The 13,982-nt window shown below is 41.6% G+C and overlaps 1 long non-coding RNA gene across 1 annotated transcript; it reads right to left on the reverse strand.

Annotated features, from left to right (window-relative positions):
* Positions 1-372: 372 nt before the first annotated feature.
* LOC133564938 (uncharacterized) lies at positions 373-2,336 on the reverse strand. The gene is made up of 3 exons (XR_009809377.1): positions 2,136-2,336; positions 886-986; positions 373-492 (listed from the first exon to the last, which is right to left on the reverse strand). It is a non-coding gene; the product is annotated as an uncharacterized LOC133564938 (long non-coding RNA).
* Positions 2,337-13,982: the final 11,646 nt, after the last annotated feature.

Here is a 13,982-nt window from a genome sequence, read left to right on the forward strand (position 1 = left end):
TTTTTTACATGTATAGTAGATTGTATAGTATCTATACTTAAGAACACCCAAGTGTAACTTATGTTTCAAAATCAGAAGTGTGTGTGTGTGTGTGTGTGAGCGTGTGCGTGTGCGTGTGCGTGTGTGTGTGTGTGTGTGTGTGTGTGTGTGTGTGTGTGTGTGTGTGTGTGTGTGTGTGTGTGTGTGTGTGTGTGTGTGTGTGTGTGTGTGTGTGTGTGTGTGGAAAAATATGGTCTGTAGTGAAACAACAAACAATACAAATTTTTGGACAAATGTATTTTTATCAACAATCGAAGTCTATTTAAAAACTCCTCCTTGACTGCAAAGCTTTTAAAAAATTGTGTAGCTGAGATAGGCGCCAGCGCCCCCCGTGACCCCGAAAGGGAATAAGCGGTAGAAAAAGGATGGATGGGTCCTCAGACTTTTTTAGTCTTTCTTGGTCTTTGAACACTGAGGTTCTTGGTCAGAGAGTGGGCAAGCAGTTGTTTCTCACTGTCAAAACAACAAAGTAAAACAAGTGTTTATTACAAAATTTGATAATTTTTTCATGCTGTACTGAGGTTATAAAGCAGCTTATGTCCAGTCGTATTCGGGTCATTCTTTGTACATTTGTTTGTTCTTAAGGGAAATACAGCTGTCGTTGTCAGTGCCATAAAAAAACACACTTCAACTATTATATCCAAAAATACAAAGTAAATATACAACCAAACATAAGTCATGTTGCGGGTTCTGTGTGTTATTTGACATGAGAAAATGAAATAAAACAATTCTTCTGGATGTAAAGCGTTGCTTCCAGTGTGACACGTGTAATACATTCTGTTCTTCTTAAATAAAAAAGGTGAGTAAAATCTCACCTGGCAGAAGCACATACATTACAAAAGTTACCTGATCTGCAAACCTCCTGCCTGTCATGTATTTTTCACAGGCAATGAGAAGAAGGTCTCCTTTTCCGAAGTGTGTGACTGAATGTCTCCAGTGACGACTTCCTGCAAAAATAGCAAAGCATGTTGTGTGTAAAGCTACAGTTACTGCATAAACATGTTTCAAAATTATGTTTCACTATGATCATAAAAAAAATAATTTTGATATTTGTAAGATTCTCACTTCAAGATGTAGCCGTAAGCTTTTGTCCTGTGTAAAAAATTTAAAAGCAAAGCACTAGTTACTGTAGATTTCTTTGGTGTTTGGCTAGCTAAACCATCTCCTGAACTGAAAATGTACAGATCTCTAGTATGTTCAATTGAATGGTTAAACGTTCTCAATGTGCCATTGGCTTTCTTACTGACCACAACTCTCTTGAATGATGCATTTCCATCATCTTCTTTGCGAGGAATAAATGTTTGAGCGTAAGCATGTTGTTCACAAGACATGGTTTGGTCATTATTGGATTAACCGAACACTACAGTGACCATAGAAAGGGCTGCTTCAAGCAGACGAAGTACGGGGAAGCAACAAGCCTGACAATTCGGTGTAATATCAGTGTTCTGCAAAACTTTGTTGTAGAAAGTACTGCAGAACATTGACATTTTATCGAATGAGTGCCATCCATCCATTTCTATCCCGTGTCACTCTTGGGGTCGAGGGGGATGTTGAAGTCTATCCTCGCTGCACTTGGGCGGAAACAGTGGATATTTAAAATTCTTCTGCCTTTATTTTTCACCAAGTTTGTTGCATTTTGGTTGCTGTTTCACAATTATAAAATATGTTGATCAAGGAGGTTGTCTGGGAAGTAGAGGAGCACCGTTCATATGTTCAGAGTTTTATTGTTCATAGTTAATATTTTGAATCCCTCATTCTATATTTTAATGTACATGATGACTCTCATTTAGTTCAGTAAAAAAAAAAATCAGTCCATTTTTGAGATGGTCTTTTTAGTATTTTACTGAAAAGATGATTTACAATACTAACTATTAACAATAAAACACAAAATATTGAGACTATATTAACGTTGCTCCTCTACTGAGGACCACCTCATTGATCGACATCTTCTATAATCGAGCAAGAGCAACAAAGATGCAACCAACACTGCGAAACACAAAGGTAAAAATCAAATAACGAGTAAAAAACATCCACATATTCGATATAATATCACTGTTCTGCAGAACTTTTGCTGTAGAACTTTGCCTCCATCTTACACTTGCTGCTCCGTCAACTGCATGCAGAGTGCACTCTGCCCCACTCGGTTCGTGCCTCGTCTTCATGAAGCAGATCTTCGTAATTCACACAAAAGTGCAGATTTTAACCATTGGAATCATTTCTATAGTTTGAAAATATCCAGTGGGCCGAACTGTGATGTTAACTACAGTATGTCATATAATGTTAACTGCTTTTTTTATTTTGCAAGACCCGTGTCACGTGACTTCAAACTTGACACCTCATTGGCTGGTTCTGAAACAGGATCGATTGCTTCGGCGTTAATTTACCGGAAGAAGTCTTGCCTTTTGAAGCAGCAAATTTTTCGACACTGAATTTTTATACAATAATTTTTTTTAAACCGAATTTCATTACGCTGATTTTTCTACACTAAATTTTCTGCATTGAATTTTTGCACACTGAATTTTAAAACCCAGATTTTTTTCAATGAAATTACCAGCATAATTTGATGTGAAAAAATTCAGCTCACAATATTAAAAGGCAAAAAATTCCGTTACATAAATTCAGTGTCACAGAATAGCTTTTGTAATAAAGACACAGATTAACCTCCATACTGCAGTTGACCACTGCAAAAAGGTTGAAACAACTTCAGGACTCCGTTGTTGTTTTTTGTTGTTGTTGTTGTTGTTTTGTGTAGGCTAATGCCTGGGTGAGTAACAGAGACACAGCAGAAGGACAACACCTAATCATACTTGACCATTTGTCTTCATGTCTGCATCTAACATTAGTTAGAAATTATGTGAACTATGTCTTATTAGGAAGATGATGTTACACATAGTAGAGAGACAGTTGAAGCAAAGCAAATTGGAATGATACAGGAAGCTGGTGAGGACATCATAAATCACTGAAAACATGTATGTTGCTTGAAACATACCAAATTTGAACAAAGAGAAGATCAGTAATACAGTCAGGGAAGAGATATGAGTGCCAGTAGGAGGGTGTGAAGTTGGATCATAATCCTAAAAAAATATATTGTTAAATATAATGGATCCAGAAAGGAGAACATATGATGACAGAAGTTAAGTAGATTTTTTTAGAGATGCATTTTTATTATTTATTTCATTAATTCCACCGTTCTATTGCTTTGTTGGTAAGGTATCAAGTTTCCAATTTAATGTTACGCTCATTCCTATGCCCTTGTTATGGTGAAAATAATCAGATTAGATTTAACAATCTTAAAGTACACAAACTAATGAACTTAAAGTTGAACTGAAGCTTACCGGTAATTATTTTACATGTCGATCTTATACTACTCCTCTCTGAGCTGCAACCTTATCGTGGTAGAGGAGTTTGCGTGTCCCAATGATCCTAGGAGCTATGTTGTCCGGGGGCTTTATGCCCCCTGGTAGGGTCTCCCAAGGCAAACAGGTTCTAGGTGAGGGATCAGACAAAGAGCAGCTCGAAGACCTCTATGAAGAAGACAAAACATGGACCCAGATTTCCCTCGCCCGGACGCGGGTCACCGGGGCCCCCTTCTGGAGCCAGGCCCGGAGGTGGGGCACGATGGCGAGCGCCTGGTGGCCGGGCCTGTTCCCATGGGGTCCGGCCGGGCACAGCCCGAAGAGGCAACGTGGGTCACCCCTCCAATGGGCTCACCACCCATAGCAGGGGCCATAGAGGTCGGGTGCAATGTGAGCTGGACGGAAGCCGAAGGCAGGGCACTTGGCGGTCCGATCCTCGGCTACAGAAGCTAGCTCTTGGGACGTGGAACGTCACCTCACTGGGGGGGAAAGAGCCTGAGCTAGTGCGCGAAGTGGAGAAGTTCCGGCTGAATATAGTCGGACTCACTTCGACGCACAGCAAGGGCTCTGGAACCACTTCTCTCGAGAAGGACTGGACCCTCTTCCACTCTGGCGTTGCCGACAGTGAGAGGCGACGGGCTGGGGTGGCAATTCTGGTTGCCCCCCGGCTTAAAGCCTGCACGTTGGAGTTCAACCCAGTGGACGAAAGGGTAGCCTCCCTCCGCCTTCGGGTGGGGGGACGGGTCCTGACTGTTGTTTGTGCTTACGCACCAAACAGCAGTTCAGAGTACCCACCCTTTTTGGGTACACTCGAGGGAGTACTGGAAAGTGCTCCCCCGGGTGATTCCCTTGTCCTACTGGGGGACTTCAACGCTCATGTTGGCAACGACAGTGAAACCTGGAGAGGCGTGATTGGGAAGAATGGCCGCCCGGATCCGAACCCGAATGGTGTTTTGTTATTGGACTTTTGTGCTCGTCACAGTTTGTCCATTACAAACACCATGTTCAAACATAAGGGTGTCCATATGTGCACTTGGCACCAGGACACCCTAGGCCGCAGTTCCATGATCGACTTTGTAGTTGTGTCATCGGATTTGCGGCCTTATGTTTTGGACACTCGGGTGAAGAGAGGGGCGGAGCTTTCTACCGATCACCACCTGGTGGTGAGTTGGCTGCGATGGTGGGGGAGGATGCCGGACAGACCTGGCAGGCCCAAACGCATTGTGAGGGTCTGCTGGGAACGTCTGGCAGAGTCTCCTGTCAGAGAAAGTTTCAATTCCCACCTCCGGAAGAACTTCGAACATGTCACGAGGGAGGTGCTGGACATTGAGTCCGAGTGGAGCATGTTCCGAACCTCTATTGTCGAGGCGGCTGATCTGAGCTGTGGCCGCAAGGTAGTTGGTGCCTGTCGAGGCGGCAATCCTAAAACCCCTTGGTGGACACCAGCGGTGAGGGATGCCGTCAAGCTGAAGAAGGAGTCCTATCGGGTCCTTTTGGCTCATAGGACTCCGGAGGTAGTGGACAGGTACCGACAGGCCAAGCGGTGTGCAGCTCCAGCGGTCGCTGAGGCAAAAACTCGGACATGGGAGGAGTTCGGGGAAGCCATGGAAAATTACTTCCGGACGGTTTCGAAGCGATTCTGGACCACCGTCCGCCGCCTCAGGAAGGGTAAGCAGTGCACTATCAACACCGTGTATGGTGCGGATGGTGTTCTGCTGACCTCAACTGCGGATGTTGTGGATAGGTGGAAGGAATACTTCGAAGACCTCCTCAATCCCACCAACACGTCTTCCTATGAGGAAGCATTGCCTGGGGAATCCGTGGTGGACTCTCCTATTTCTGGGGCTGAGGTCGCTGAGGTAGTTAAAAAGCTCCTCGGTGGCAAGGCCCCGGGGGTGGACGAGACCCGCCCGGAGTTCCTTAAGGCTCTGGATGCTGTGGGGCTGTTTTGGTTGACAAGACTCTGCAGCATCGCGTGGACATCGGGGGCGGTACCTCTGGATTGGCAGACCGGGGTGGTGGTTCCTCTCTTTAAGAAGGGGGACCAGAGGGTGTGTTCCAACTATCGTGGGATCACACTCCTCAGCCTTCCCGGTAAGGTTTATTCAGGTGTACTGGAGAGGAGGCTACGCCGGATAGTCAAACCTCGGATTCAAGAGGAACAGTGTGGTTTTCGTCCTGGTCGTGGAACTGTGGACCAGCTCTATACTCTCCGCAGGGTTCTTGAGGGTGCATGGGAGTTTGCCCATGCACTACATGTGCTTTGTGGACTTGGAGAAGGCATTCGACCGTGTTCCTCGGGAAGTCCTGTGGGGAGTGCTCAGAGAGTATGGGGTATCGGACTGTCTTATTGTGGCGGTCCGCTCCCTGTACGATCAGTGCCAGAGCTTGGTCCGCATTGCCGGCAGTAAGTCGGACTCGTTTCCAGTGAGAGTTGGACTCCGCCAAGGCTGTCCTTTGTCACCGATTCTGTTCATAACTTTTATGGACAGAATTTCTAGGCGCAGTCAAGGCGTTGAGGGTTTCCGGTTTGGTGACCGCATGATTAGGTCTCTGCTTTTTGCAGATGATGTGGTCCTGATGGCTTCATCTGACCGGGATCTTCAGCTCTTACTGGATCGGTTTGCAGCCGAGTGTGAAGCGACCGGAATGAGAATCAGCACCTCCAAGTCCGAGTCCATGGTTCTCGCCCGGAAAAGGGTGGAGTGCCATCTCCGGGTTGGGGAGGAGACCCTGCCCCAAGTGGAGGAGTTCAAGTACCTAGGAGTCTTGTTCACGAGTGAGGGAAGAGTGGATCGTGAGATCGACAGGCGGATCGGTGCGGCGTCTTCAGTAATGCGGACGTTGTACCGATCCGTTGTGGTGAAGAAGGAGCTGAGCCGGAAGGCAAAGCTCTCAATTTACCTACGTTCCCATCCTCACCTATGGTCATGAGCTTTGGGTCATGACCGAAAGGATAAGATCACGGGTACAAGCGGCCGAAATGAGTTTCCTCCGCCGTGTGGCGGGGCTCTCCCTTAGAGATAGGGGGGGAAGAGAAAAAAATAGAAGATTAAAATAAAATTAAAAAATCGGTGTTAGCCTGGGCCCTGGAGAGGGGGTGCAGACTGAGGCCAAGGGAAAAAAACAACAACTCATAGCCATAGTACACATCCCTCTTACATGTGTGTAAGAGGGACACATCAAACATTAAAGAACACATAAGACATTAAAGACATTAAAGCAGCAGATACAACCAGACACTTCTACATACAGCTATGAATAAAAAGTAAAAGAAACATATCCACTGTGGGGGCCCCTGCGGTGTTCCACGCCATCGTCCGCTGGGGTGGAGGGAGCATGGCCAGAGACAGGAGCAGACCCATCAAAGCAACTAAGACAGCCGACTCCACTCTCGGCCAGTGTCCAGTCCGCATGGATGAGCGATGATATGTCCAAGGAGACTGAGGTGTCCGACACCTGCTCACCCAGCCAAGACACCGCGAAGCCTCTTCGTCCCAGCGCTCAGTGCTAGCTCTGCAGCCCTGTCCCCTCATCCGCATCTCCTCCAGTCCCTCCAAACCGACTCCGGTGTGGCAGAGACCCTGCAGCTGGTCTCCATGGCCAAAAGGCTCCCGGGAGGCAGATCCAGAAGTCCACAAAAAAAGCACCACAGAGGTCACGAAAGTGACACCCCTTGTCACACAGTCCCAAAGGGTCCCGGACCAAAAGGCAAAAAAAATATAATAACACATGAAGACAAGAGGGAAACACAAAAGGATGATACAAGAGCACAGAGCTCCTGCCTACAGCAGCCACTACAGCAGCGCCATCCTCCAATATTTTGAGTTAATGACAGGGTGTGGTAAGCCCTTTTGCCGCATAGGACGAAGTGAGACTATAGGACTGATCACTCTGAGAATCATTGCACTCTTTGTGGTGATTTTAGTCTTGGTTTTCGCTCCACAGAGCCGGATTTTCCGCAAACAACCCATCACCCTTACATTGAATACTGTACTGAAAAGTGTCATAAATCTTCACTTCATTGGGTTATGCATTGTAACAAGTGCATACCTTTAAAGGCTTTTGTAGTTTATTATTGGAAATAAAATGGGAAAGTGGATGCCTTTAGTGCACCATTTTGTAAACCAAAAAAAGGCCATATAATGTAAAATAGTTAAACAGGGCTGCCAAGTTTCAGAAAATGACAAGAGTGAGACTTTCGTGGCAGGATGCGTTTGAAAGAAAATTTACCTTTTTCAACTCCGATTTGGCCTGTTTCAACGTCGATTTATGCCTGAAGACTGATGTTCTCACCTCTAACACCTCTCCCTGCACTCTGGCCTCCTAATGCTAGTCTATGATCTCCACTGCTTTCTCTGCTCGCTCTTCAGTCTAATCCTCTGCATCTGTGTTTTTAGTGCTCATTGTCCTCAATCCCTTCTGATCGCTCTTCATCTTCCAGTGTTGCGAACTCCACAGTAAAGAACATAGCTATTGGCTGTCTCAAAAGTTGTTATAAGTCGCTAAAGAACATCATTGCCTAATATGCAATTGATTACAATGGATGCTGTAGGAGAGGCATAAAAAGTATGTTAAAAAATGCAAATTCTAATTAGAATTGTAAATAAACTGTATTCGATTGATTCTTAGTTTAGTTGTATTTTTGTATTTATGTTTTACATCGTATCAAATTTGATCAAAAGACTTAGGGCTTGTGACGTTCACGAACTAACCAAATCTATTGACTGGACATAACATGAACGATAGGTTTATTTTTATTTGAAGCATGACAGTGATGACACATTTACATTAATCTCCCACTGTAAACAAAGGCAGAAACAGGGGGAGTTTTGCACAGAGTGGGTGTGGGTCTCCTCTGTGCTTTAACTGGAATAGGATGGACTTTATTGTCATTGCACTTAAAACTACAGGGAAATGTGTTTTCAATACAAGCTGTCTAAGAGCTGACATACATTTATAAAAATAAAAATAAAATTAGAGTAGTGAATGAGGAAATATAGTCATAAAATTGTCAAGTGTTGCATGAGAATGGGTTAAATTGCGTGACTGCAACATTGCACAACCTACAAATGTTTACAAAGTAAAAGGAAGAATTATAATAAATGTCTTGTAGCGTAAAAAAAAAAGATGTTATTCATCACATAAGGTGAATCATAACTGACTATTTAGGAAAAGAACTGTTATATTCAGAATGAATTGATGTAATTATGTACAAATTAAGACCAGGAAGTGAAAATATGTTTTAGTACTAGAATTGCTATGAGGTAGAAAATGGGTAAGATTAAATAAACTTAGCTTTTTCCTACTCCATTTCGGACATGTTAATAAATGAAAATATTTTATGTTTTATACAGAAATTTTACACGTTTTCGGGATAAACTTCAACCAACCAACCATCATTTCACTGGGGGGGTTGCTCCTTGGGGGAACTCAGCCAGAGGAAAGAGGTTGGAAGCTTCCGGAAGGAGAGACGCGGAACTACCAAACATTTGGAGTGAATTTGGCGGCGGCGAGAGTATCTAAATCTGTTTTGGCGGTTGAGCATAAGCTGTTTTGTGACTGGATCGAGATGGAAGGGGATAGTGACGGGATGTATGAGGATAGTATGGAAATGGATAGGACTAGAGTGGAGAGAGGAAAGAAGGGGAGAGGAAGGAGTGAAGGAAAGGCGAGTACTAAAAGAGTGCATGAAGACGATGAAGAGGTTGATAAGAGGAAAAGGGTTATGATGGATGAATATAAGATAATTTATACATTTAAATCAAACCAAGATATGAATGACATTAGTTTGATGACACTGGTTAAGGGATTAAAGAAGGATATTGGAGAGGTGGAGATAGCGAAGGTGCTCAGGGACGGACGGCTGTTGATTAAATGCAAAAATGGAGAGCAAAAGAACAAAGCAATGCGATTGCAAAAACTGTGCAACAAAATAATAAAGGAAAAAATCGAAGTGGGAGAACGAAAGGGGGCAAGAGGAGTCGTGACAGGAATCCCAAGAGGAGAAAATTTAGATGATCTGAAAAGAGAAATAAAAGGAGGAACTGTCACTACGATGAAAAGAATGATGGCATTTAGGAACGGTGAAAAGACTGAGAGCGAATCCGTGCTAGTGCAATTTGCAGAGGAGGTCCTACCAGAGAGAATCATGATTGGGTATCTAAGCTTCTATGTTAGAGCTTACGTGCCACCCCCAGTACGTTGTTTCAAGTGCCAACGCTATGGGCACATAGCTAGTGTGTGTCATGCTAAGATGAGATGTGGACGCTGTGGAGGAGAGCATGAATATGGACAATGTGGAGAAAATGAACAGGTCAAGTGTTGTAATTGTGGCGGGAATCACACAGCAGCGTATGGGGGCTGCATCATAAGAAAACAGGCAACAGAAGTACAGCAAATCAGAGTTGAACGAAATATTACATACGCAGAGGCAGTTAAAATAAGAAATCAAGAAAGTGCAGAACAGGACAGAAGTGAAAATAGTTCAATAAATAAAAAACAAGAGGCAGCAAATACAGGAATTTCCATGGACAAACTAGTTGTATTCCTGGCTTATGTAATAAATTGTACAGAACAGGCTAGAAACAAGACTGAGAAAATCAAAATAATTGTCAAAGCAGCAGCAAAGTTTTTAAATTTAAAAGAACTATCCTGGGAACAGGTGCAAGGTGAGCTACAGAGAGTAGACGAGACCGAGTCATGTTACCACAATCCAACCCATGTTAATTGTTCAGTGGAATGCCAGAAGTTTAATAGCAAACGGACAGGAATTAAAGGGATATATTAATAATATGAAAAATAAACCACACATAATATGTATTCAAGAAACATGGCTGAAGCCAAAATTAAACTTTATAATAAAAGGATATATAACGATACGTAAAGATAGGAATGATGGGCAAGGAGGAGGATGTGCCATGTTTATTAAGGAAGATATGCATTATTCAATATTAAAAGTAAAACAAGAACTAGAGATAGTAGGAGTAGAAGTATGGAATAATAAAGAAAGATACAAAGTACTAAACTTCTATAATCCATGCAAGAAATTAGAAATTCACCAACTAGAAACAATAATGGAGCACTGGAGTGGCAATATTATTTGGTGTGGTGACTTTGATGCACATAGCACAATGTGGGGTGAAAGGGATGACTGGAATGGGGATACATTGGAAGCACTTTTGGAGGAAAAAGAACTGGTGTGTGTGAATGATGGGTCGGGAACAAGGTTAGATGTCGTCACGGGTAAAGAAACAGCAATAGATTTAACACTAGTGTCACAAGGGTTAGCAGGAAAGGTGGAGTGGGAAGTAAATAAATACAGCACAATGGGAAGTGATCACTATCCAATCTTCATTCACATAAACATAAATCATAGGACAGAAAGCACTAGGATAGAAGGAAGATGGAAGTATAATCATGGTGACTGGGAGAAATTTAGGGAAATTACCGACATAACTTTAAAGGAAGTAGATATAAATCAAGATATTGAACAATTAAATACAGATATTACAAAGTGCATAATAGAAGCAGCCGAACAGAGCATACCAAGGAATAGTATAGGGAGAAGAAGGAAGATAGTGCCGTGGTGGACACAAGAGTGCACAGATGCAATACAAGAACGGAATAGAGCATTTAGAATATTGAGAAGAACACATAATTTCCAATACATGATCCATTATAAAAGGCATCAAGCTAGAGTAAGGTATGTTATTAAAAAAACAAGAAAACATCATTGGAGAACTTTTTGTGAATCACTAAATAGAACTACTCCTTTAAGCCAGGTGTGGGGAATGATCAAGAGAATGTCAGGGGTCAGAAAAGAACATAAAAATCATGTGATGAAAGATGGAATGCGGAATGTGGTAGGAAATAAAGAAAAAGCAGAACTTTTAGCAAAAACCTTTGTTAAAGTGCACAGTAATGATAATTTGAGAAATGTAGAAAAACAAAAGAGAGAAGAAACAATTAGTGTAAATATTGAGGAAATGAAGGAAGACAACGATAATAGTTTTATCAACACCATGTATATGACATTTTCTTTGGATGAAATGGTTTGAATTTTTAAAAAAAATTAAAAATACGACGCCAGGGAAAGACCTGGTGAGTTATCAAATGATCAAAAATTTAGGTAGCATCGGCAAAGAAGTAGTCTTGAAATTATATAATAGGATATATGAAGAAGGAAAATTACCAGATGAGTGGAAAACAGCTGTAATAATTCCAATATGCAAGCCAGGGAAAGATCCGGAAGAGGCAGGAAATTATAGGCCGATAGCATTGACCTCAAATTTGGGCAAAGTAATGGAAAAAATGATTAATGAAAGATTAATATATTATTTGGAGTCAAAAGAAATTATAAAAAACTACCAAAGTGGTTTTCGCAAAGCAAGAAGCACAAATGACCCAGCAGTGCAGCTGGAAGAGGAAATTAGAAAGGGACAAATAAATAAAGAAAGTATAATTGCGGTATTTTTTGACATAGAGAAAGCGTATGATATGTTGTGGAAACAGGGGTTGCTGATGAAACTAAATAGGATTGGGATTAGAGGAAGAATGTACAGATGGATAAAATACTTTTTAACAAGTAGAACATTATTAGTAAAAATAGAGAATGAATATAGTAGAGAATACAAAGTGGAAAATGGGACCCCACAAGGGAGTATAATAAGTCCAGTACTATTTTCCATCATGATAAATGAAGTTTTTAGTGAAGTGGAAGGGTTAGTGGAGGTGGCATTGTTTGCTGATGATGGAGTGATGTGGAAGAGAGGTAGAAATACAAATTATATAGAAAAGAAGATTCAAAAAGCGGTAAATAATGTTCAAGACTGGGGGACGGCTTGGGGTCTTAGATTCTCTGTTGGAAAGACAAAAGTCATAAATTTTACGAAGAGGAAAGTACAAAACAAGCTCCAAATAAAACTCTATGGAGAAAACATAGAAGAGGTACAAGTATTTAAATATTTAGGAATATGGTTTGATAAAAATATTAACTGGTCAACCCACATCAGCAAGATACTGGAGAAAAGTAAAAAGGTGTTAAATATAATGAGGGCTTTGAGGGGTAAAGATTGGGGGGCTGATAGGTTGACATTGAAAACAATATATATCACTTTAATTCGGTCTGTTATCGACTACGGGTGCATTATTTATCGATCTGCTTCAAAAACTCTACTTGAGAAAATAGACCGGATCCAGTCGCAGGCGTTAAGATTATGTTGTGGAGCTACTAAATCTACTCCAGTGGCAGCATTACAAGTAGAAATGAATGAAAAACCTTTGGACATGAGGAGAGATCAACTCTCAGCAGTTTATTGGGCAAACTTAAAAGGATCCAAGCAAGGACATCCAACCCGTCAAGTGCTAATAAATTGCCAAGAAAAAGGGAAGAAAAAAATGAATAGTTTTGGGTGGATAATAGGAGATATATGTAAAAAAACACAAATTGACAATATTTAAGTGAGCCCTACAGTACCAATTCCTGCAATACCACCGTGGATGTATGAAAACCCAAAGGTAGACATGCAGTTACTGAAGAATAGACATTTAAATAGTTACCAAATAGAACAACGGATTGAGGAAATGTTTTTTGATAATATTATGATATACACAGATGCATCAAAAACTATAAATAGTAAAGTAGGAGCTGCTGCAGTTATCCCACAGAGAAATATAGTGTTGAATAAAAGAATTAGTGATAAACTATCTGTTTTTACGGGGGAATTGGTAGCAATTTATATGGCAGTTAACTGGATAGAGGAAAACAAAGCTAGGAAAGTAGTCGTGTGCTCGGACTCCAGCAGTGCATTGACGAGCATAAAAAACATAACATCAGAAACAAGACTAGATATAGTTTATGAAATAGTTCAGGCAATCTACAGAATAAATAAAGCGGGAGGTGTGGTAACATTTCTCTGGGTTCCTGCTCATGTAGGAGTTGAGGGAAATGAGTTAGCTGATAGATACGCAAAACAAGCAACCACTAAAACAGAAGTAAACATGGAGATTAAGCACAGTAAAGAAGAAGTGAAGAGCATAATTAAGATAGAACACAATAAAAAGTGGCAGGATAATTGGAATAAGGAAACAAAAGGTAGAGAGTTTTACAAAGTCCAGAGGAAAGTAGGTGTAATGAGAGGAGGGGGTAGAAATAGGAAAGAAGAAGACATTATTACTAGAATGAGATTAGGCCATACATATCTAAATAGTTCACTAAAATTGATAGGCAAACATACTACAGGGCTGTGTGATTTTTGCCACCAGATAGAAAATGTTGACCATGTCTTAATACAATGTAGGAAATATAATAGAGAAAGAGAAATACTGGAAAATAAGTTAGCAAAAGAAAATATTAGGTTAGAAGTGGGAGATATATTAGGATTGCATTCAGAAAACATAGGATATAAAGCATTATACACATATTTAAAAAACACTGGGTTAAGTAAAAGAATATAGAGTAGGGATCCACCTCGGTCCACACTCCATTGCAGTGGGTGGCGGTAATGCACACCAGAAGGTTGCTTGCCAACCGCCATAAAAACAAAAGAAGAAGAAGAAGAAGAATCATTTCACTGGTTTGCAGTG

This window comes from Nerophis ophidion, linkage group LG13 (genome assembly GCF_033978795.1).
Source record: "Nerophis ophidion isolate RoL-2023_Sa linkage group LG13, RoL_Noph_v1.0, whole genome shotgun sequence".
Classification (NCBI taxonomy): Eukaryota; Metazoa; Chordata; class Actinopteri; order Syngnathiformes; family Syngnathidae; genus Nerophis; species Nerophis ophidion.